Raw genomic sequence first — 26389 nt, 5'->3', positions numbered from 1 at the left:
TAAACTTACTATTATAATAAATCATCTATTTTTGTCCATGTATATGATTAAATAATATATTGTTAACATTTTCAATCATAATAGCTTATAAATCATTGCCAATGTTACATTTAGTGTACCATATGTCATACATGTCCTGTATCATATAGATCTTTTTTAGTGAATTATTAAGGTAGCTTCACTAATGTATCAGTAATTCATCTGTATATGTGCTAATTCTTTGGTAACATGTATGACTACTCATGTGAAATATGACATCAATGCTAGTATGTCATATACATAGATGGTTATTCATGTACCATACAGATGTATACCCACTAGAATTGAGAATGAATAGATACATAGGCTTATAGAGTAATATGTACTAAGTGATAAATAAGTGAGGTAATAATAAAGTAATGTGAAGTTGAACACATAAAAATGCTTCAGACAAAAATCCATAAATAGGCAAAGCAGATCTGGTCTGGCAGGGACGGTACAGTGTTACCAAGGCTGAATGCCCCCTTCTTCTGATTTGCTACCTGAGGTACCCAGCCTGCCCCCTGCTGATCTCCTCCTCGGGCAGCACAAGGAGTTGCAGAAAGAAGCTGGGGTCAGGCTCAGCCTCCACAATGAGTCTGACCCCAGCAGTCTGCTTTGCAGGGCGACCACGGAAACAATTCTTTCAAAAATTTTAAGCAGAAAAATGTTCTCATGGCTACAAATAACAGAACTGCAGGCTGAAGAAAACAAAAACAATGTAATTTTATTCATTTGGAGACTTTTCCAAAGTCATGTCGTGATTGAAAAAGAAATGTTTAAATTTTGAAAGGGTACAGTCATCAACACTTGCCATTCTGTCTGTCTCTGTCTCTGTAACGTCTGTGCTCTCTCTGTCCATCTCTCTGCTGTCCTTGATTTTGTCTCTGTCTCTGTGTCTGTTGATGTCTCTGTCTCTCTGTTTCTCTGCCTGTCTTGTGTCTCTGTCTCTTTCTATTTCTCTCCTTCTTTCCTTCATTTCTCCTTTCCTTTTCCTTTCTTCCTAACAGAGGGGCAACCTCCAAATGACTGGTGCTGGCTTGAGATAACATTTATTCTCACTCCAAAATTCTGAGTGTTTTAAAACTACATGTGATTTCATTTAAGGTAAAATATAAGTCGTTAGTGATTAAAAATTCAGTGATGTGTTCCTAGAACTTTGCAAATGGTTGTGAGTAAAAATATTGATGAAAGGCCTAAAACACACACTGTTATATTTTTTTGAATGATAGAAAAATAAAACAAATTACGGCTCAGGAAAATCAGACTGAATACAAAATGAATGGGAATCCATGTAGGCAGTGCCAAGGCACACAGCACGATGTGAGACAGGCTGGATTTTCTGAGGATGAATGTTTAGAGGGAAAACAATTCTGAGATTCTCGTGCTGGGTTCCTCGCAAACTAGGAGCGCTGCAGAGGACTATCAGGAGGAGGGAGATGAAACTCAGTGGAATAACTTCTGAGTCCCTAGTAGAGAGATCGCTGGAAGGTGACATCCTTGTGACATAGATCCAAGGCTCCAGAAAACCTACCCATGTTTGCCTTTGCAAGAATGCTGCAAAGAGTGACTCAAGTGGGAGCTGTCTGGCACAGGACAGAAGCACCATGACCTTTCTCTGTGGGAGCAGGAACACTTTTGTGTGGGACCAATTTTTTAATTTTTTTTTTTTTTTGATTCTTTGGGAATTCCCAAGAATTCTTTGGGAATTTGATTCTTTGGGAATTTTAAATTTTTTTTTGATTCTTTGGGAATAAAAAACATTTTATTATTGGCACACTGTCACAGTAACTAGCAATCTACAAAATATTCATCACTTGTCTTGTTTTCTTCAAAATAGCTATTCGTACTATCACAGACAGTAAAATCGAACAAAACAGATTAAAACCATTCCAATTAATGAGTGAAAACATTATATGGCTTCAAACCAATATGATTGGGAATCATGATTACCACATACTTTTATGTATTCTTATCATTTCTCACACTATAATAGCTAGTGCTGATTTAATAGCATCTTATTTTGAAGTCCCATCAAGCTGTTGTTCATCTGTTTCCGTTGGTTTTAACATGTTGCATCTTACTATATTTTACTATATGCGATAGTATAAACAAATTTTTTTGTCTTTTTCTCTTTTTTATCAGTACTGAGGGTCGAACTCATGACCACACACTTGCAAGGCAGACACTTATGCCGCTGAGCTAAAGCCCCAGCCCTATAAACAAAAATTTTTTATAGGCAAAGAGATAATATAGAAGCCTTTGTTTGTTTTCTGTTAGCTGGTTCTAAATACTCTGTAATACTTTCATTCTCTTGAATGGCTTCACACTGTCTTGATATGTTTGATGTTATAGTATACGAAGTTATACTCAAATAATTCAAGGAAAGAGACACTATGGTGACTACTATTATGTCAGGTTATCTGGTGGTGAAGCACAATGATGCTTAAATTGTTCGGTTCTGACCTGTGTTGTTCTGTTACTATGTCCTCCTTTATCTCAATCCCCCCCCTTTTTTTCCTTTTTTTAAAAAAATTAATTTTTTGTTCTCATTTTTTTAATTAAGGGAAAACTAAATTTAAAAATAGCGGGACATATTATAGTAAATTTTTGTTTTCCTATTTACCTGATTTGAACCTCAGTATTGCTCTCCCCATCTTGTTCTGACTGATTTTACTATATTCTGTTTTGTTTGATAGTATCAAGTTTGAGGGTATAGGCAACCACTTTGAAGGCAATAAGATTTACTATGATGCCCATTATGGTTTGACTATTATCTTCTTTTGAAGTCCTGTATGGTCTCCAATGTAGGTTTTATTGGTCTTGTTCTGTACTGTTTTGTTCAATTCTATTATGCCTAATGATATAAGCACTCTTTTTATGATAGCAAGAGGCATAATGATAACCATTTTTTATCACCTGGTATTCTGTTTTTGCCTCATACACTATGTCCATTCTTCTCTTCTAACTGACTCTATTTGCTTTGTCACATTTGTTTTTATTTTTTTTCTCTTCAGAAAAAAAAAAGTTATAAGAACTGTGGGGGTAATAAAACCCAAAAAGTGTAATTGTTATTGTAGAAAAGAGAGGAAAAGAAATTAGTCTAAATGATATAACTCCATGTATATTTAAGTGTGTAGGATAGGAAACCATATTACTGACTTTTTGTTGGATCATTGAACAAAGCTGTCTGCAATCTCACTGTATGAATGTCCACTTTATATGCTTTAATTTTGTAATTTGGACAACTGTTTCTAAGATAACAATATGTAATCTATTAACTAGTGATTTTTATGGTATATTTTTTCTTGAAATTCTGTATTATTTGTACCCTTTTAATGCTTTGATTTTTTTCTCTTTAAATAAAAAAAAATTCATCACTTCTGCCACTAAGTATAAGTCTACAACTAAAAATTCAGTTCTAATAATTTACAGGGGCTCATAGAACATTAAGCTGTGATTTAATTTTTTTTCCTTTTCTTCTCTGCTCCTCTTTCTTCTTCCTTCTCCTTCCCCTCCTCCTCCTCTTTCTTCTGCTTATTTTAAAATACTGGAGATTGACTAAAGAGTGCTAAGCTACATTCGTAGCTCTCCTTATTTAAAAAAAATAGGAGATTAATATATTGAATATTGTTATGGAATGCTGTGCTTTTTGTTTGTTTGTTTGTTTAAAAAGTCCAAAAAAGGTAAAAAAAGAAATTCCACTTAGCCATGACCTGAGATGCAAGGAGAAGATTCCCAAGATTCTACTTCCGATCAGTGTCGACAGTGCTCACTTTCCTGACAGTGAACTTCAGTGATAGTCAGGCACAGCTGCAGGCAGACTTGCTTACTGGGGCCTTGTGTCTTCACTTCCCCTGGAGCTACTAAATCATGTAGATTAAGTAGATTACCAGTATGCTGACATGTAGGCCCCAGCCCAAATTTAGATCGGTAACCACACAGATCAAAGTTTGAATACCAGTCACATCGTTACACTATCATGGATGGCCTAAATGAGAAAAAAAAAAAAAAAAAGATTATGTATATTTTTATTTTAAAAAGAGAAAAACTCAGTGATACAGAATTTCAAAATTAAATAAAAGGAAATTAGCAATGGTTAATATGTTGTGTACTATTACGTTCAAACAGTTGTTCAGATCACAAGATACAAACATGCTTAGCTGATCAAACAATATAAGCACAAACATTTTCTCAAAAGACCAAAAGAAATCAGTAGTATTAGCTATCTTAGCTATCTTTTGCGTGTATATATTTATTTTTTTCCTTTTCTCTTCTTTCTTTTCTCCTTTCATGCATCCTTAGTTGTTTTTTCTCTTTGAGCAGTTTCTTTCCTTTCAAAATATCTGTTGTAGATTTTAGATATTTTACTTTTTCAGTTTCTTACACTTCAGAGACTAAAGGATGTTTGCATATGCAAGTTTGATTTATCTCACTGATGAGTATGGTCTCTAGTCGCATTCATTTACCAATGAAAACCTGAAGTTTACCCTTCTTTTCAGCGGGGTAGTATTCCATTGTATAACAATGCACATCTTTTTTATCCATTCCTCAACTGATGACTATTTGGGTTGTTTCCAAGATTTAGTTATTACAAATTGTGCCGCTATAAACATGAATGCACATATATCACTGTGGTATGATGTTATCAGTTCTTCTGGGAAAATATCCAAAAGGGGAATAGCTGAGATGAATGGGGGCTCTAATCCTAATTTTTTCAGGAATCTCCACACTGATTTCCACAGTGGTTGAACCAGTCTACACTCCCACAATCAGTGTAGCAGGGTTCCCCAAACCCCTCCAGCATTTGCTATTGGTTAATATCTTAATGGCAGTCATTTTGCGAGCAAGAGGAAATCTCAGTGTTGTTTTAATTTGCATGTATTAGATAACCAGCGATGTTGAGTATTTTTTCATGTATTTATTTGCCATTTGTATTTTTTTCATTTGAAAAGTGTGTATTCATCTCAGATGTCCAGTTTTGGACTGGGTCCTTTAATTTTGGGGACTTGATATTTTTAAACTCTTTGTATGTTCTAATTCAAGTCCTTTGTCTGAGGGAGAGTTAGTTAAGAGTTTTTTCTTTTAACTGTTTGTGATTTCTTTTGATGTTCAAAAATTCTTTAGTATGATGAGATCCCAATTGTTGATCCTTTGAAGTACTTCCTGTGCAGTTTGCTCTTGGTTCATGAACTCTCTGCCTGCCCATGTTCTCAAGATTTCTGCCTACTTTCTCTTCCAGTAGAGTTAGTCTTTCTGTTTTCATATTTAGATCTTTGACCCATTCTGACATTAGCTTAGTACATAGTGAAACATAGGTTTAGTTTTAGTTTTCAGTAAGTGGAAAGCCAGTTTTTCGAGCATCATTTATTTAAGAGGCTTTCATCCTTTGAACATGTTTGGCCCCTTTATGTCTGTAGTTGGGTGTTTCCATTTCTTATTCGGTATCACTGATTCTCAGGTCTAGTTTTTTGTGTTTTTTTGTTTTTTTGTTTTTTTTTTCCCCAAACCACACTCATTTTATCACAGTAACTTTGTAGTGTGTAATTGTGATGCCTCCTGTCTTACCTTTCTTGTCCAGGATTGCCTTTGTTGTCCTACAACTTTTCTGTTTCCAGATGAGTTTTAGGACGATTTTCTCTGAGTTATCTAACGGTATTTTGATCAGCATTATATTAAGTCTCTGTAACCGTTTTGAGAGTGTGGTTATTTTAACCATGCTAGTTCTTCCTATCTATGAGCAAGGGGTGTCTTGCCATTTTCTAACATCCTCTTCAGTCTCTTTTCTCAGAGTGCTGTGATTTTTCAATCTATAGATATTTTATTTCTTTTATTAGATTGATTGTTATGTGTCACATTTATTTCCACACTATTGTGACGAGTGTGGTATCCTTTATCTCTTTCAGTGACTTTATTTGTGTACAGGAATGTTATTTAATTTTTAGAATATCTAGCTACACTATTAACTTTGGTTGTTAATTCTAGAACTTTTTGGGTAGAGTTTTGAGGCCTTCTATGTAGAGTACATGTCATCTGTAAACAAGGATAATTAATTTCTTCGTTTCCTATCCCTATTCCTATGCATATTGCTTCTGTCTCTGTCTCTGTCTCTGTCTCTGTCTCTGTCTCTCCCTTTCTCTCTCCCTCTCTCTCTTTTTCTAATTGAACAGTTCCAGAATTATATTGAGTAGTAGTGGTGATAGTGTATCCTTGTCTTGTTCTAGATTTTAGAGTGAAAGTTTCAATTTTTGTCCATTTAGTATGATGTTGGCTGTTGCTTTGTCATATATGGCTCCTATCAAATTGAGGTAAAGACCATCTATTCTGATTTGTTATAAGGTTTTTATCATGCTTGAGTGCTGGACCTATCAAGGAGCTTTTCTGCATCTATTTAGATGATCACGTGAATTTTGTCATTGGCTCTGTTGATATGATGTGTATTTATTGATTTGCATATGTCAAACTATTCCTTTTTTATTTTTTGATACCAGGGATTAAACTCATGACTGCATACTTGCAAAGCAGGTGCTTATGCTGCTGCTGAGCTAAATCCCCAGCACCATTCCTGAATCCTTGGGATATATTTCACTTGATCATGGTATCCAATCTTCCTGATTATTTGCTGCATTCTGTTTGCTAGTATTTTATTGAGGATTTTTGCATCTATGTTCATTATGGAGATTGGTCTTTAGTTCTCTTTTTGACTGGTTCTTTCTCTGGTTTTGGTATCAGAGTAATATTTGCTTCCAGAAATGAGTTGGGAAGTATTTTTCCCTTTCAATTTCATTAAAGAGCTTTAAGTATATTGGCATGAAATGTTCTCTAAGTTTCTTGTAGAACTGACCCTTGATTTAAAAAAAAGGATATTCTTATGAGGTAGAATATCACTGTGATCTAAAGATAGTTTCCAGGCCCTGAGAACAGAACTCTCATCAATATTTTTACCAGACACACATTCACAACTTCCTTTGGGGGAAACAAACTAAAAATAATTCTTGCTTCATTCACATCAAAACAAATACTAAATTTTTGCAAACAAATAGCCTCCTATTCTTTATAAATGATTTTTTTTTTAGTTTAAAAATGATTAAGATGGTGATATAAGTCCCTTTTTTTCTTTATTGTAGGAAATGGAGTGGTATTTATAGTAATGAAAATCCTGTACTTCAGCATTTAAAAATATCTAAATACATGTGAAAGGCAATACATGATTCAAACTCTGAGGTTGGAATTTCAACCTGAAATTTATGGTATAGGGTGAAACTTTGTATGTTGCATAAACCACACAGAAAAAAATAAGACATTTATTAGGAATCTCTAACTCATAATGTGTAACTGTAGCTCTGTTGATTACAAATGTGACAGAAAGGAGAATAAAGTGCCATTTAGTTTTTGATCTTATAGTTTTCAATCTTGCAAACTGAGAAATGCTCTTTGCCTTTTTTCTTTTTTGATTTAACAATAGTCGACAGGACTAAAACATTTCTTTTGCCTACAGTGAAAGTAATGATTTGTTTAATGTATTTTTCCTGTAGTCAACTGAGTGGATTTGAGGAATGAATGGTAATGAGAACAATGCATATTTTAAATACTATAGTTACTGACAATAAAAGAGAATACAGGAAATGATACTTAAAAGAAGTTAATAAAACAGACAAGAGCTCATTTTTTAATATTCTTGATAAATAAACACAGCACACATATTCCTCAAAACACATTTAGTTTAGCTGGAATATTTCAGCAGCTAAAATGACATAGATACTGTTAATTTATTGAGGACCTGCTATGTTTAAATGATGGAAGAGACAGGCTTAAATATTAATTACATGAAAATATTCAAAGCCTTCACAGTCTTTAAAGCAAAAGAATAAATTTAAAAGGTAAATTTATAAGCCAGATGGTTTTGATATCAACTTTAAACTTGAAGCATGCAAACTGTTTTCTCTATTACGTTTACATTTTTTATAACATAAAAATTGGGAAAATCATTTTATATTATAAATGTTTGTTACATTTTGGGTAGCTAGATACTGTCAATAGGAGTTATATTTAAAGTAGATGTATCATTTTTGTGGATCCAACAAAAGTATATTTGAGAAAAAAAAATCAACATTCACAGAGAGCCAAATTTCCCAATTTAGTCTTTTGTATATATATATATATATATATATATATATATATATATATATATAAAACCAATTTTTAATTTTACTTGATAAATGATATATACCATAGATATTTTGAAAGATTGTATAAGGGTACAATATAATTAGTATGTATTAACTCACAAATGTCCCCTCTTTTGTGGTGAGTATATTTAAAATGGACTCTTTTGATAATTCTAAAGAGTATAATACTGTGGTCACCAAGGCATGTAACAGAATTCTTGAACTCAGCCCTCCAATCTAATTGTATTTTGTATACTTTGATCAATACCTACTGACCACTGTCTCCACTGTACTCAAGCAACTGGCACTCTACTCTCAGCTCACAGATATTTCAAATTCTGGCATAAGCTATTTGTCTTTACCTGCTTAATTTGTTTCACCTACCATCAAGTTAACCACTTTCACAGTGTTCTCTAGAAATTATAGGGGATCCTTCTGTTTGAAATCTGAATAGTTTACACGTACGCAGACACACACACTACACACTCACACACCCGTCTCACATTTTCCTCACTCATTCATTGATGGCCATTGATATTGATTCCACATTTTGGCTCTTGTGAATAATTTTTCAGTGAACATAAGAGTTCATATACATCTTTGACATACCAATTTCACATCCTTTGGCCCTACTAGTAGTGGAATGGCTAGACAGTATGGCAGATCTGTCCTTAATTGTTTGAGGTTCTACACTGATTTCCATGAGGCACCCTACTCTTCATTCACATACTCTCTCTCCACATCTCACCAGAACTTTTTACTTTCATGTACACACACACACACACACACACACACACACACACACACACACGTGTGGACGCACACACACAGCATATTAGATATTTGAAGTGTTGTGTGCTCACCTCTTTTAGCTTTTATTTTTTCTCTAAATTAGTAGGGTTAAGCATTTATTTTTTCATATGCACTAGGTCAATTGTATTTCTTCTTTTGAGAAATATTTGTTCAAATCGTTTGTCCATTCCTAATCATGGATTTGTTCTCTTCCTAATGCCCTGTTTGAGTTCATCGTCACTTGTATTAACTCATGGCTACAGACATAGCTTAATACTTTCTCACATTACACAGGGTGTGCATTCACTCTGTTGATAGTTAACTTTGCAGGAGCTTCTTACTGTGATACAATCCTAATTGTCTGTTTTTCCTTTTGTGGCATATATTTTTGGGGGCTCATTGCTACAGGCTAATAACTGGGAGCTTTGTACTTATGTTCTTTTAGTAATTTCCAAGTTGTAAGATTGTATTACATTTTGAGTAGCTTTTTGTACATGATGTAATGGAACAGTCTGGTCTCATTGCTACACTTGTGTTCCAGAATTTTTATTGAAGAGATTTCACACTCATTGTATTTCTCAGAATGTTTTTATAGATTAGTTGATCATAGGTATGTGAATGTTTTCTGAACTTTCTACGCTGTCTTGTTTACATTACTTTATTTTTGCAGTATTTTGCTGCAGTCTAGCAATACATTTAATGTATTTAATTTTAGTATCATTCTTAGTGATACATAAACACAAAACTGTGCAATATTAGTGTGATACTATGCAAAGTTTATATTCTATAATATTTAAATCAGATTAGAAATATTACTCTCAAACATTGTCACTTCCTTGCAGTAAGAACTTGCAAAATCTTTCTAACTTCTTAAAATGTGTAGTCCATTAGTTTCGTCTACTGTTGCCAGCTTTCATAAACCTCTGGAACTATTTGCTCCTTTCTAACTATAAATTGATACCAACTGTTCTTCACATTTTCTGCTCTTCTACCCTCTCAGCTATTGGTAATCAGGCTTATAAAATCTCAACATTTATGAGATCAGTCCTTTGGAAGTTTCCTATCTGAGAAATCAAGCAATTCTTGATGTTCTCTGCCTGCTTTACTTCAGTTAATGATTTTTCCTTCCATCCACATTGCCACAAATGATGGAATTTCAAAATATGACACATTAATTTTGTATTTTGAAGTAAGAAATGTGTTGTCGCCTGTTTAGTTCTGCTTGCACAAGATTGTTTTGAGTATGTAGAGTCTTTTGTGATTCTACATGAATCTTGGTATTTTAAAAGTCTTGTAAAAAATTGCATTTAGTTTGTTTACTTTGGGCAGTCTGACCATTTTGACATTATTAATCCTAATCAATTAAAATGCTGTTAGTTAAAAACATGGAGTGTATTTTCCCTTACCTTTGTCCTCATTAATGTCTTTCATCAATGTTTTATATTTTGCAGGGTACAAGTCTTTATTTCTTTAATTAAGTTAATTTTTGAGTATTGTTTTGTTACTATTGTGAATTTTATTATTATCTTAATTTGTCATTCAGATTATTGTTTGTGTATTTTAGGCATATCAATTTTTTTATTTTGTATCTTTAAATATTATTGAATTAATTTATTTCAGCAAATAAAGTTAAGCTTTTTACTATGTATTAATTGTATGTTTGTTGTATTAAATCTAGAAAGGAAATGATCATTCATTACATAATTACTGGATAAGTTTATTTATTCAAATTATATTGGTGTATTTGGATTTCTTCCCTTTGGTCTTATATTCCTAAAAGTTACTTATTTCTTTTTCTGCACCTTTGAGACTCAGAAATATATAAATCAACTATTTTTTACTTTGCCTTCAATTTTTCCCTTTTTCTGAACAAAAATACTGCTATCCATTATTTTCACTACTGCTTAAATTTATTATGAGCGCTACACTTTTCAAAAATGTAGTGAGAAAGATTCCATTTCCTAGGTGAATAAACTGAGGAGTAAGTCACCTGTTAAGACGGTTTTTCAAAGTCATATCTCTGACATCTGAAGCCTGCCACGTGGTCTGCAGAATTCGTTTTCTTGATCCTTAAACCACTTGATCCTAAATTTGCTTTTAAATAAAACATGATTACAATTTTGATTTTTTGACCTTAGATTTATTTATAAAAATATTTTGTTTCATTATGATAATATTTGTTATGATATTTTCATGTGATTTTAAAGGAGTGCAAAATAATGAAGTATAGTTTCTATTGTTCAAAAGTCATCTATTTGTGTGTCCAGTTAGTCAAATGTTAAGTAATGTATTTGGCTGGTAAGTCATGGCTGTAAGTCAGTTTTAGGAAAAATTTCTTATTCAAATTAAGCTCTTCTGGTGCAATTTTAATCTGCCTTACCCTCATCCTTGGTGTAGGGAAACTACTGAAATATTTTATCTCTGTATAGATTTACTTATTCAGTGAATGTAATATATTTATAAGCATACACTATAAATCTTTTTAGAATTCATTCATTTCAGTTAGCATGATTTTTTGGAGAAATATTCATGTTATTGTAGTTAATCTGTATATGAAAATTTTCATTGAATAGAGATGTTACTAGTGAGAGGAAAATTATAAAAAATAACTAAATGGAAATTCTGATTTGAAAAGCACAATAAATGACAAAGATCACTCAGTAGTAGATATGATTAGTAAAGAATGCATGATCTTGAAGACATAGAACGCCTTCCTCATCTCGGTCAGATCAGTTCTATACTATGTTGTTTCGTGTGAATTATTTATATGTGAAGATATGGACAACTATTTGGAAGAAAACAAGAGATAATATGATAGCAAAGATCTCTGATTGTCTTGCTTTGAAATGTATGTCTCTTACATTGCTTTCTTATGTTCTGTTTTGTGGTGTTTAATATTACCCTCTCTAAAATAAAAAATAAAAAGTATTCATGATGTTAATGATAGATCAAATGCAGAGTGTTAAAATGATCTATGAAAAAAATAAAAACTCGAGTATTCTGGGACAAGATTAAGTACAACATGCATGTATTGAGTATAACAGGGTAGAATGAGAGAAGAAAATTATCTCTAAATAATAGTTAAAAATATTCAAAATTTACTAAAACCAGTAACATATATATTCAGCAATTCAATGAATTCCAAGTAAGATAAATTCAAAAAATCCATGGTGCAAACAAAATACAAATAATGAAACAGGCATTGAAAAAATTCTAAAAGCAAAAAAACCTGCTAAATTCTGAAAGCAATATAACTCAGTTATAAAAGAATCATAGTAAGTTTAATAACTGGCACAGTATATGATTTATTAATAGAGAAGTTTAGAACAAGGAAATCAATAGAGATGGGAAAGTGGATTAGCTGTTGTTTAGAAATGATGTGTGAATTGTAGGAAGTGAGTGATAGCTGAAAATACGCATTTTCTTTATGAAATAATGAAAATGCTATAAAATTGACTGTGGTGGTGGGTGCACAATATACTAAAGCTCATTAATTATGTATGGAATTGTTTGAGGTGAAAATTACATCTCAGAAGATGTTACCAAAACTGAAATGCTTTAAATGCATTTTTTATGCTTGTGAATTATTACACTGTACCTGAATTTCACCCGGTGATGAGTGTTTCCATGGAAGGACATGAGCATTGCCTCCACTTTTACATCATTATGAATCATGTCTCTGTGAACATTTGATTAAGTGCTCATATAAATATATATTTTCACTTCTCTTGTGTAAACACAAAAAGGTCAAATTTCTGTGCATCTAATAAGTATTGTTTTATATTTCAGCACAGACAAGCTCTGTCCCAATGTGCTTAGATTCATGAATTTTGTATTCTCTGAAACGTTGATGGTCTCCATACACTCAGTCACCAACACTTGCCACAGTCAGTCTTATTTTTCATGTTAGCCCCTCTAAGAGTTGTACTAATGTAGTGTGTCCCTGAAGTTATAACAGACACTTCTTCAAAAACTAGAGATAATTGACAACTTATCATGAATCTAATATGCATTAATATATTCTATTCAAATATTTTGCACATTTTAAAAAGTCACATGGAGTTTTTATTACTGTTTCAAGAATATTTTTATTATTATCATTTTAAGAGAAAGGAACAAAAATGGAGAAAAAGGTGTACAAATAATACAGAATTACAGAAAAATAAACATTAAGAAATTACTAGTTGATAAGTTACATATTGTCATCTTAGAAGCAGTTGTTCAGGTTAAAAAATTAAAGCACATAACGTGACATTCAAATAGTAACACTGCCAATAGTTCTGCTCGATGATCCAACAAAAACTTAGTAATATGGTTATCAGTCCTACACACTTGTTTTTTTATCTTAAAGAGGGTAAGATTAAATATATTGAAACAGAGCAAAAAAGTTCATCAAGAAACAATTTCAAGAAATACAGATTTCAAAGCAAGTCCACTGGAGATCTTCACTGTCTGTCTTTTTGTCTCTAGTTTTCTTCCAAGTAGTTGTCTCCATCTTCGCACACATCGAATACATGCTGCATATTATAGAACTAATCAAATCATTACAGGATGATGAAGGCTTTTTAGGTCTTCGAGATCTGACATTGGGGAATGTAGCTGTCCTTATGCTGAAATTGAACTTAAGAGACTAGACTAATATCACTCTCAACAGTAAATAATAGTATTGCTAGATTTTATATCATAATGTTACAGAATTAGTATTGGGTTTCAGACCATCTTTCTTACTGATCTAGTACAAAGCACTAAATTGTTTAGCACCACACTCTTCCAGATTCCAATATATTTTCTTTCGGGCCAAATTTTTAAAAAATTCTCAAGTCATTTTGCTGTGCTTTCCCCCCCCCCTGATTCTCACTGTGTATCTGCCTAAAAACAGCTAGCAATATTCATGTGACTCTGAAGGTTGGTTGGCCTGAAAATTTGTTGTCAGATTAATTGACCTAACATTTTAATTCACCCTCAAAGAGCCAGAATATATAAAAATGAAGATACACTCTTTGCCATAGCCTAACTCACACAGATTCTAATCCAGTTGTACTTCCCATACATGAAACTTCACTTTAGCATCAACCTTTCAGTCAGTATTCTAGACTTTGGAACAGCAAACAGAATTGCTCTTAGGCTTTGCTGACGACATTCTAGGTTTGCTTTAGTCAGTCTTTCCAAACTTTATGAATTCTCCCAATGAACTAGTTCCAAAGTCTTCCTGACCAACAGTGAGGAATAATAATAGCTGTAATCTCATTTCTAGTATTAACTTTTGCATCAATCATCTTTTCCATTACTGGGCAAAATAACTGACACTTGGAACTTCACAGAAAGAGATTTGTTTAGATTTTTGCCTCAGAGAATTCAGTCCATATATGGCCAATTCCAAAGCAGGAATGTAGGGCAGAAAGAGATGGTGGAACACAACTGCTGGATTCATGGTGGACAGGAAGCAGAGAGAAAGTAAGAGGCAAAGTGAGATACATAGCTTCCGAAGGCAAACCTGCGGTAAATCAACTCCTCCAACAGTTTCCATCCTCCGACAACACATCCAGATATGACCTCATAACAAACTGACCCACTAATAGATATAGCATCTCTGTGATTCAGTCATTTTCCAAAAGCCTCATTTCTGAAAACATAGGTTTTTGGAGGATATTATTTGAGATCTAAACCATAATGCTAGCATTTATGAGAATGTTGAAATTTTCCTCTACAAATAATTTCTTAACAGTTCTTCAGCTGCTTAACTGATGAACAAAGCATAAGTAACACTCAAAAGTTTGTACAACTTATAAATACTTTATCAATCTCAATTCCTTGGGAAGATCTCTTTTCGATGAGTGAAATGAACATATTGGAAAATATATCTCAACTTTAAAGATGACTGCAATTTGTACACCTTCTATTTTATACGATATAAATTTCAAATCATTATCTTTCTTGGCTAGCTAGTTCATGGTCTTCTATATGACTAGTTTGGTAGGGTTCAGATGGAGTTGATTTTCAAGGATCACCAAGTGTTATCAGAGAACTGAGAACGTGAGAGGCAATCATTCCAGATAGATGAGAAAGGGTTTCACTGTGTATCTTCAGCAAGTCCAATTTCATCTGCAAAGTAAAATGGAAAAAACAATACTTTTTCTAAGTGGACAAACAGCCAACCATCTAAACTCATCTACATAAAGTCTTTCACAGAATTGATTTCATACAATCTAATATTATTACATATAATGGACACTAGTTACATACCAACAATTATTTGAATAAGAATATATTGTTGATGCTGAGAAATCATTAAATTCTATCAAATATTGATTATTGAAATGTGATTTCTTACAGAAATTTATGTGACTAAGTAAAACCTAAACATAATTTATTCATAGTATCACAAATAATCATAACCCTTAACATGAACTGGATTTATGATTTAAATTTCTCTTATTGATTTATTCTCCACACATTTAAAGTTTCTGATCTCATTTGCTTTCCTATTTGATGGAGCTCTCACCTGAGGTCAGTCATCTATCTTTTGGGAGTTTACAGTAGAAATAATTTAAAGTTTTCCATATCTGTGAGATACTATTCTTCAATACAGAAACTGTGTATCATGTTAATGGGCCAGGTTATTCAATGCTATGTATTTGAGGCAACTAAACTGCCATGGGATGCTTTTCTTTGTAACTTACTAATACTGCTTATTTATACACTGAGTTTGTCTCATTTTAGTGACAGTGTAAATTAGTAGTGTTTTTTTAAACCTACCTCTTTAAATAACAAAACTTCAAGTTCCACATTTTATTGATATGCATTTTAAAATTATACACCGATTATTTTAGAGGTTGTTAATCATTTATATAAAATATTAAAATAGATTAAGTATATTGCCATTCATTTTTAATTCAAATCTCTGAGAAAAGTGCTGAAAATCTGGGTTCTCATGAATGCTTTTCATAAACCTATAGTTCTGTAATTGTTGGTGTTCATTTCTTAAAATAGTTCATTAAATGTAATTTTATAAAAGTAGATTATAAATATATGAGAGACAGATTTGATCACTGATAAACCTAACAGAAATGGACTATTATATATTGTTGTGTCTTACAAATTTCAGGTCAGTGATAAAATCAAGTGTAATTTTAATTAACACTTTTATGGTTTCTTAAGGTAGAAACAATACTTACATTATAGTGAACTTGTGATTTTCTTTGCTTTTTATTACTTAAAGATATTATAAACATATTTTTGATTCATCCTGGGTTGTCATTAGCACTTAAATATTTCTTATTTAGATACAACCAAAAAAATCCTTTTTTAATCTGGGCTATTTTCAGGAGCAATACTAAGTCCCAATGATATATGTAGTGTTTCTAAGACATTGAGCGTTGACTGTGCTCTTTAAAAATACATTTCCCATTGTTTTCTTTGTACTTTTGAAAAAATAAAATTTAAATTCTAGAAATAATGAGATATGCATATAAAATCTGGCATTTCTGGCCTGGTGTTGTCCTTGTGAGGTATTATAAGGCTAACGTATTAGATTTTTCTTCCAGAGCACTGTAGTATGGGAATAATTAAATGTAGTACCTGTCATCTGTTTCTTCTTTTGAATGTAAAACCCAAAGTAGAGTGTTGGAAATGGTCAAACTAGCAGAATTAACCTTTATAGTGTATATAATTTACCTAGTGTGTTCTAGTGATATTGTACATAAAATATGAGGTAGTAAAATTTTACTCATCCTTTATCACACCTCACTTTGTGAAATATATATTAAGTACACCTTTTAAACTTTGTAGGAATTATCCTTATTTTTTTCTGGTCTCACATTGCTCAGAATTTTCTATAATTTTCTATGATGTGGGGATTTTTCTAATTTATATTTGTTTATATTTAATTTAGTTATATCATGGTTTCTTACATATTGCTTTAAATTACTTAGATTCAGTGTACATATTACTGCTTAATCTTTTGAGAAATAGAGAGGGATTGAAAGTGAGAAAATTCAAATCACATTCATTTCCCTTGGCTGAAAGGCATGATACTACTGGATTCTCACTGCATCATTAAGGTAGTATAAGTCATGGTACCAATGGTTGCCAGTGTATGTTCATGAAAATGATGGCTCCATACTAAATCATATTTGAAATCTTAGAAAGTAAAGCACACTGGTCCTTTGTATGTTATTCCTATAAAGCTTACGGGGATCCTTTTTTATTCTCTGTCTATCTATCTATCTATCTATCTATCTATCTATCTATCTATCTTTCCATCTATCTATTTGCTTTGCTTTGGGTTTTGAGTTTTAAAATATTTGTTCCAGATTTTTTAGCAAAGTGTCTCTTGGAGCATGTTTCCCATTGAAATCAGTTGATAAATCCTAGCTCTTTAAAATTTTCATTGCATGATTCTATTTTTTTTAAAAAAAAACTTATTTTGAGGAGAATAAAACAAAACAAAACAATACAATACAAAACAGAATAAAGCAAATCACAGCAGAACAATTCAAGCAATATAGGACTTCAAAACAAGGCAACAGGAAATCAATAATGGTTAACGTAATGTCTCTTTTTTTTGTTCAAAATAACTGTCCATACTGTCATACATAACCAAATAAAACAAAACAAGATAGAACATCATCAAAATAAAAGAATGAAAGCATTATAGGAATTCAAGCCAAGATAATGGGAAATCACTAATGGCTACTATACTACATCATGTTATCTTCAAAATAACTACCCATTCCATTACACCCAGTAAAATCTAACAAAATAAGATAGAATAAAACCAAAACTAATAAAATTAAGAAAATGATAAAAAATTAAAACAAGATAATAGGAAATTAATAGTGGTTACCTCTTCCCCTTTTTAGGCATTTCCGCCACTATCACTTTCATAACATCTAATGTGCTTTTTGTATACCACTAACTTCTCCAGGTTCTTATGCTAGGGAGATAACTCAGTGTTCATTCGTATGAGTACAAACCATTTCACTCATGAGTATTATCTCCATTTACCTACAAGAAGGCTGAGGATTCTGATTTATATCTACGTAGCTTCCTATTATATGAAAATGCCATATCTTTCTTAAGCATTCTGTGGTTGATGACCAAGTTATCCTTATTTTTTTCTGGTCTCCCATTTCTCAGAAAAATTATTTTCTCTCCTTTGATTTTCATGTATGAATTTCCCTTCAAATTAAATGTGTTTCTGCATTGTATGCAGTGTATTCATGGATCCTATTTTTTAATCCATTCTCTTTTTTTAAAGTGGTGAGTTGAGACCATCTACATTAGTGGTTACAATCAACATATATTAGTTTATGTCTTCCATGCATCCTCCATCTGTTGGCCCTCCACTCTTCCTCTTCATTCAATTACCTGTCCTATTTGGTGATCCTCCTCTGCTGCTGTTCCTGGAACCATGATCAACGTTATCTCTCTGCACAACATTCTTCAGCAGTCTCTGTATGATTGGTTCGGTAGTCATGAATTTCTTTAGGTGTTCATTATCATGGAAGAATTTTCCTCATCAATTTTGAAAGTTATTTTGCAGGGTTGGAGGTTGTTTTCATTCAAGATTTGGAATACTTCACTCCAAACTCTTTTTGACTTGATGGTTTGTGTTGATAAGTCTCCTGATTCAAATGAGTTTTCCTTTTTGGGTGGTCTGTTTCTTTTCTCTAACCACTTTTAATATTCTATTCTTGGGCTGAATTTCTGGGATCTTGATTATTATACATCTGGGTGTAGATTTGTTTTGCTTATGGCTGGAGTGCTGTATGCCTCTGTTATCTTTATGCCATAACTTTTCCCCATGTTTGGAACATTTTCTGCTGTAACTTCTGTAAATAGTCTTTTTATTTAATTTGTGTTGACCCTTACTTCTTTGCTTATACCTGTCACCATTAAATTATTATTCTTTGCATTGTCTTGCAGCTGTTGAATTATTTCCTGATTCCTTGTTATTCTTAAGAGATCTTTCCTTTTATAATCACTAGTTGAGATCCTGTTTTCAAGTTCTGAAAGTCTATCTTCAGACTCTTTCAAGTAGCTTTGCCAGCTTTTGATCAACTTTTAAATTTCCTGAATCTCTTTGAATCTGTTTCATGCATTGTAATTCCTTTCAATATTGTTCATTCAAGGTTTCCATCATTTTCCTGTATTCCTTTTTATTAATCTATGTCTTTCTTATATATGCTCAGCAATTCTTTAATTATGTTTGTGATTTCTCCTTTTTACTGAGGCATTATTCTGATCTTCCTGCTTATACAGTCTCATGAAGTTGTTTCTTTACTTCAGTTGCTATATCTTCAGAGATTTCGGGTGTGTGACTTCCATTTTCTTCCATGACTATAACTTCCAGACTTAATCTTTGTGATTTGGAGGTCTGAGATTGCTTTTTGCTCCTTTATCTTGACATTTTCCTGGGTTCCTCCCAGCAAGCTGGTTTTAGAATTCCAGGCACTTCCTATGTTGCCTGCCCTTCTAAAGTATAGGGGTATGGCACAGGCACCGGGATTTCTGAATCCATGTCCTCAGGAAGGTAGAAAGGCTTGGGGGCGGGCTTCCTCAGACCATTGCAGCTACACTGGGGCTTCCTTGAAGGCCAGATTTGCATGATGGTGGGGCTGCTTCTTCTCTCAACCTGTGTGTCTATACCAAGAGTCCCCCTAGGATGGCAAACACATAAGGTGTTTTCATCTAATTCTCCTGGTGGGTGTCAGTTGCCTAATAGAGTCCCCCTAGGATGGCAAACACATAAGGTGTTTTCATCTAATTCTCCTGGTGGGTGTCAGTTGCCTGAAGAAAGCAAGCTTTGATTTTGTAACTTGAAAATGTACGAGGTAGCAATATGCAGTATATTAACTAGTGATTATTTCTTATGGTTTTTTGTTGATTTTTTTTGAAATTCTGTATCATTTCTTTCCTTTTTTCTGTTTTTCTTTTTTTTTAAATAAAAAAAAGGAAAGAAAGGGTCTCTAATGGTGGCCTGCAGATGCATGGGATGGATCTGGCTGTGGCTTCCATCCCATGCTGGCTGCCCACAGAAGCCAAGCTTTCTGATGGTGGTGGTGGGTGTGCAGGGGCAGATTCATGATGCAGTCTTAAAACTGGCCATCAGAAGAGCAGTAAATATCAATAAATCAATAAATCTGTCTTTCTATCCATCTATATTCATCCATTTCCACCCTTCTATATCTATCTGTCCATTCATCCTCCTATCATCCATCCACCCATCTCTATTCAGCCCTATCTGTTTATTAATCCATCCATCTAGCTATTATATATCTTTCCAAAATATTTGCAGATTTAAATATGTGTTTAAAATAAGAAATATCACTACTGGCTACATAAAAAAAATCTCTTACAAGTATTTTCTTTTTTTAAAAAATTTTATTTAAGGAAAAAAAAGCAGAGAAAGGGTACAAGTTATACAGATTTACAGAAAAAATAATCAGTAGGAAATCACTAGTTAATGGATTACATATTGTCATCTTAGAAATAATTGTTCAAGTCACAAAATTAAAGCTTGTAAAGTGGACATTCCAACAGTGAGACTGCAAACAGTTCTGTTCAATGATCCAACAAAACTCAGTAATATTATTATCTTATACACTTAAATATACATGCAGTTATATCGTTTAGAGCACTCTCTTTTCCTCTCTTTTGTACAATGACAATTACACATTTTGGGTTTTGTTGCTCCCACAGTTCTTATTACTTTTTTGGAAGGGAGTAGAACCAAATGTGACATAACAGAACAGAGTCAATCAAATCAAAAGGGTGGACATAATAGATAATGTAAAAGCATAAAACTAGGTGATCAACAATGGTTACCATAATACCTCCCGCTATCTCTAATAGAATTGTCTATATCATCAGTTATAATAAAATTGAACAAAACAGTAAAGAACAAAACCGACAAAACCAAAATATTGGAGACATTGTAGGTCTTCAAAAGTAGATAAAAGTCAACCAGAATGGGCGTCATAATGAATCTCACTATCTTCACAGCTGTTGCTTAAACTTTCAAACCTGGTACTATCAAGCAAAACAGAATAGGGGGACATCAGTCAAAAACAAGATGGTGAGAGTAATACAGGGCTTTAAATCAAGATAATGGCAAGTCAAAGTGGGTTACTATAATATATCCTGCTATTTTTTATTTATTTTTCCCTTAATTAAAAGGATAAAAATAAAAAAGTAAATAATGAAGTGGAGATTGAGATAAAAGAGGGCATAACAGCAAAACAGCACAGATCAAAACATAACCATTTAAACAGAAAAGTGTTTCACCACAAGATAATCCTGACATAAAAGTAGTTACCATATTGTCTCTTTCCTTGAAATCTTTGAGTATAACTTCATATACTGTAGCATCAAATATATCAAAACAATGTAAAACCATTTAAGAGAATGACAGCATTACAGGATATTTAGAATCAAATAACAGAAAATGAACAATGGTTTCTGTATAATCTCCTTGTCTTTAAAAGTTTTGCTTATACTATCGTACATAATAAAATCCAATAAGATACAACCTGTTTAGACCAATGGAGACAGAAGAACAAAAGCTTGATGAGACTTCAAAACAAGATGATACTAAATCAGTATTACCTGTTAAGACATCATTTTCTCCAAAATAGCTGTCCCTATCATCCAATCTTCTCTGCCTCATTTCTGTTGATCTCTTTTTCTGTCATTACTTGTCAGTTTGTCTTCTTCATTTTGTTTTCTGCTCCATTCATTGTGGCCTCTCTGCCACTATTTCTGGATTCTTTGTATTTTTCTTTTTTAGAATATCCTGCAGTATTCTCTGTAGAGTTGAATTGGTGGTTGCATATTCCCCTAGTTCCTCTTTATCCTGGAAGCACCTTGTTTTTCCATCAATTTCCAGGGATAGTTGTGCAGGATATATCAATTTTGGCTGGAGGTTATTATCTTTCAAAGCTTGAATTATTTCCCCTCACACTCTTTGTGATTTGATGGTTTGTGCAGAAAAATCTGCTGTAATTCTGATGGGTGTTCCCTTGTAAGTGGTCCATTTCTTGTCTCTGACAGCTTTTAATATTCTGTTCTTGTATTGAATTTCTGGAATTTTAATTATTATATGCATGGGTGTTGCTCTGTTTGGGTTGTAGGTGGCTGGGGTCCTGTATGCTTCATATAACTGAGTATCTTTACCTTTTGCTAAATTAGGAAAATTCTCCTGGATTATTTCTGTGAGTAGCTTTTGTAGTTCATTTGTTTGTGTCCCTACTTCTTCTTTTATGTTCTTAATTCTTAAGTTATGGATCCTCTTATCATCTTCTAGTCTTTGTATTATTGCTGTTTGTTTCTTTGTTCCTTTTAAGAAGTTTTTCATTTCATTCTCCCATATTACAAATCTGCCCTCCAGTTCAGATAGTCTGTCTTTAGTTTCTTTCAAGCTGTTATGCCAGTTTTTGATAGAGTTTTTAGTTTCCTGGTAGTCTCTTTGAACCTGCTTCACATATTCTATGCTTTCTCTATTTTCTCCATCAAACAATTCTCCCCTCTTTTTCTGTTCTTCCATTCCACCATCTGTTTTTTCTTGGGTGGTGCTTAGCATTTCTCTAACTATTCTGCTTATTTCCAGCTTCAGGTCATTAATAACTTCGTTCTTGAACTCATCTATGAGGCTCTCTAGATGGCGCTTTATGTCTATTGGTGCGGTGTCCGCTATTGCCTGTTTCTCAGGATTGGGGGCCGTAGGGCCTTTCTTGTTGCTCCCTCTTCCCATATTCTTTGTTCCTTATATATGCAAGCGTATATAGGAGGCCGAGCTTCCTTCCCTGTCAGCCACAGTCTGATTGAATTGCACCGGCTAGGTGTTCCCGCCCACTGCAGCACACCAGGAAGTTGCAGACCAGGCAGCCTATGCAGGGCCTGCCTCTCCAGGTCACCCTCAGGTGCTGGGATCTGGGTTGTGCTAGCCCACTGGGTCTCAGCCAGCAGCATCACTTAGGCTAGGCACTTCTCACCAATCCTGCTTGAGAGGGGGATACGTGGCTGAAGTCGTTGCAGTGCCCTGTTTCTGCAATTCTGCCCAGTCCCAGAATGTCCTCTGTTGGAGTCTCCTAAACTTTGCAAGAGTGTCAGTTTCTCTCACTCACCTCACTGCAAGTCAATCCACAGCTCCCCGCCCATCCTGTTTTCAACTCCATTCACCGATTCCTGTTCTCAGAGCTTCGTGTGTCTCTCTCCCTGCGGAGCCGATGTAGACGCAGCCGCCATGCAGCGGGAAACCCAAATCGCAGCTTCCAATGGCACAGGCTCCAGCTTCCACACTGAGGCTTTTCTGTTCCTGTTATAGCACCAGGATTGCATTCCAAGTTGGTTTCTCTCAGCCCAGTTTGTTCTTGGGTCAGCAGGGCATATCTCCACTCTCTTATGATTCCTTACTCCGCACCATTCCTGAATTCTAAGCTGGGTTTTTCAGAGAGCCTCCATAGCTGCTGCTATCTGTCCACCATGTCCTCCTGGAAGTTCCACAATTATTTTCAAAATTCTGAACTATTGAGAGTGCTTATTAGTTTTACTGAGTACAACATCTTATAAGTGCGAGCTGTTTAATTTTAGCTTTTTAGAGTCTGCCTCTTTTTTCTTTTTCAAATTTTCTCTTCCAAGGTTCAAGCCATTAGGAAATGTGTTTGTATTTGTTTTCATCTTGCCATTTTCATACTTTTTAATGACTCTGCCTCTTAAAGATTGCTTTCTGAATACTGATCATTTAAATCTTTAAAGCTATCTACAATCAATGGCAATGAAAGATTGCCATTTTCAGTGATTGGATGCTGTTCATTTTATGCCACTGATCCATTTCCTCCATTGCTTTACTGTGAGAATGTATGAGTTTGTTGCTGACAATTTCTTAGGCCACATAATCTGTGTCTTTGAGAAGAATGGAGTTAAAATATGTCTGAAAATGTAGTCAAGAAACAGACTTTTCTAGACACTTGAATATATTTGATTGTGTTGTGGATTAGACACATAAATCTACCATCCAGTTGATATTATGATACAATCTCAAACTCAGTTCTTAATCATTAATATCACCAGTAACTTTCCCACTACCACCTCTAATTTAATAGGGCATCAGTGTTCTCTGGCAGAGTGCACAACTAAGATTTTGAAATTAGCTCTGAAAAAAGAGCGCTCTACTAAAGGAACATATGGAAAATGAGAGATGAATTTAAACACTGTGCCTCTAATTACAGTACAGTACAGTTTTCCAAAATACCTTAAAATGTATATTCATATTCCACTGAACAAATAAAATTATTAATTATACTTTTGGAGTCAAGCATTCTTAAACCTATTTTAGATTTAGCACATTTCACAAATATTTATCAGATGGAGATACTTATCACTGTGGAGACTCTCTAGACACAAATTTTGGATTGTTTATTGAAAAATATTTCTGAAAAGTGGAACCCATTTCCCTAATTATATCCAGACAACCTACTTGTCAATATTTGATAAAGGAAAAAAAAATTTGGCACATAGACAGAGGAGGATGCAAAACTGCTTTGCACTAGGAATTGTTCAGAATTAGGTAGTTTCTTCAGTTTAAAGTTAATAAGTCATATGTCAATTTAAATGAGTTTATCTCCTCAAAATGTAAGGTCCATTGTAACCCTTATATTTAGATGTGGCTCAGTATCTTCTCTAAGAAAACACTGCTGTTCTACATATTATAGTAAAAACAAGAAAAACAACCTGTCTCCCATAGGAGCAAAATCATTCCTAGATTCCTGCATGAAGGATTTTGTCTTTGTGCAACAGAATAATGCAAATGCTTCCTTAGGCTTTCTCTGAATAGCTTTGAATGATGCCAAAGATGGCTTTTGGAATCCAGGTGTACATTTTCCAATGCCAAAGAGGTAATGCACATTTAGAAATAACACAAGAGTGAGTTTCTGAGATGAGAGTAAAATATGAGTAACACGTATTTAAAAAGGCAAAGAGAGGAAAAAACCAGTGGATATTCCTGAGCTCTCATGGTTTGAAGACAGCATATATAGCTAATGTGTACCAAACTTGTCACAGGGTAGTGAGGAAAGATGAAAGCATCTATTTTCCTCAGGCACCATTTGTCCTTCCTGGGCCATTAACTCTGAGTTTAATATTTTTTTCTGTTTTGAATAATCAGGTCACATGTTGTTATAGATAAAATCTTTCTGAAGAAATGTAGAAGCAGCAAAGGAAGCTGATGCAATTGAAAATTACAAAAATTGAAAATTACAAAAATAAAAGGAAACCAAAACCAAAAAAGAAAGCTTCTCACACTCCTATTTTCTCTAATTTTAGCTTTCAGCTCCAGAGTTCCCAGTTGTGATTAGGCAACCTTGGGAACCCCATGCCCCTGCAGCCTGATGAATGACATTTGCTCTCTGATGAATTTGTCATTCGCCATGCCTGACTCAGGTCTGAGCCTTGATCTCATAGTACACAGGAACCAAATTAACTTTTCAAAGGAAATGTCATATTACTCAAGGTTATAAAATTCCTTTGTAAAATTAAAAATGAACAGTACATATGTCAGAGACTTCAGAATAGTCCTCTCTTCTTTTGAGTTCATTTAGTTCATTTCTGTGACATTCTAATTTCCTGTGATTCTTAAACTCCCTCCCATGCTAGCATCTGATTACAACTTCCACAGATGATTTCTCCCATGTAGTCAGGTTACTTTCAGGTGTTTTACTTCCAGGAAGCCTGAGGTTCATGTTGGCTCTTTAATACATGAAATTATGAACATCCTAAGGCAGTTGATCCATTTAAATTCATGAATACAGAATTACATATTTCAATGTCTCTGTATATACATATTTTGCTTTATTTAATTTTATTATGTTTTGGAGAGATATAATGATATATAATTTATTCTTTCATAGTTATTAGTGCATTTTAATCAGTAAGATAATAGATTTCACTGTGACATATTGGATGTAATATACTTTGCTGGTATCCAGCCTTTCTATTACCCTGTCTTCCTCCCTCAGCTTTCTCCTCTTTCTCTATTAGTATTCTTCTTGTATCTCCATCTTGTCTTTTTTGGTTTGTCTTTTTGTCATTCCACAATGGAGAGAAAACATGCAGTATTTGTCTTTCTGAGTCCTAGTTTTTGTTATTTAAAAAGATGGTGTCCATGCTTATCTATTGTTCTGCAAATTCAAGGTTCCTATTGGTTCAGGATTGGATGTACCTCTGTGGTGTGCATATACCACACTTTCTTTATGCTTTCACCTGTTGAGGAACATTTCATACTTTTGCCTTTGTGTATAGTGCCATGATGACACGATTTTTCCAGGACCTCTGTTTCACGCTGACATAGGCTTTTTCTGATGTTCACCCAGGAGTGAACCTCTCATGTGTGCTTCCTCCACAAGACTGGCTCA

Source organism: Cavia porcellus, unplaced genomic scaffold, assembly GCF_034190915.1.
Source record: "Cavia porcellus strain 051 isolate PalLab524CR breed Dunkin Hartley unplaced genomic scaffold, mCavPor4.1 scaffold_2, whole genome shotgun sequence".
NCBI classification, from domain to species: domain Eukaryota; kingdom Metazoa; phylum Chordata; class Mammalia; order Rodentia; family Caviidae; genus Cavia; species Cavia porcellus.
The sequence above is the reverse complement of the archived record's forward strand: the minus strand, read 5'-3'. Positions refer to the sequence as shown.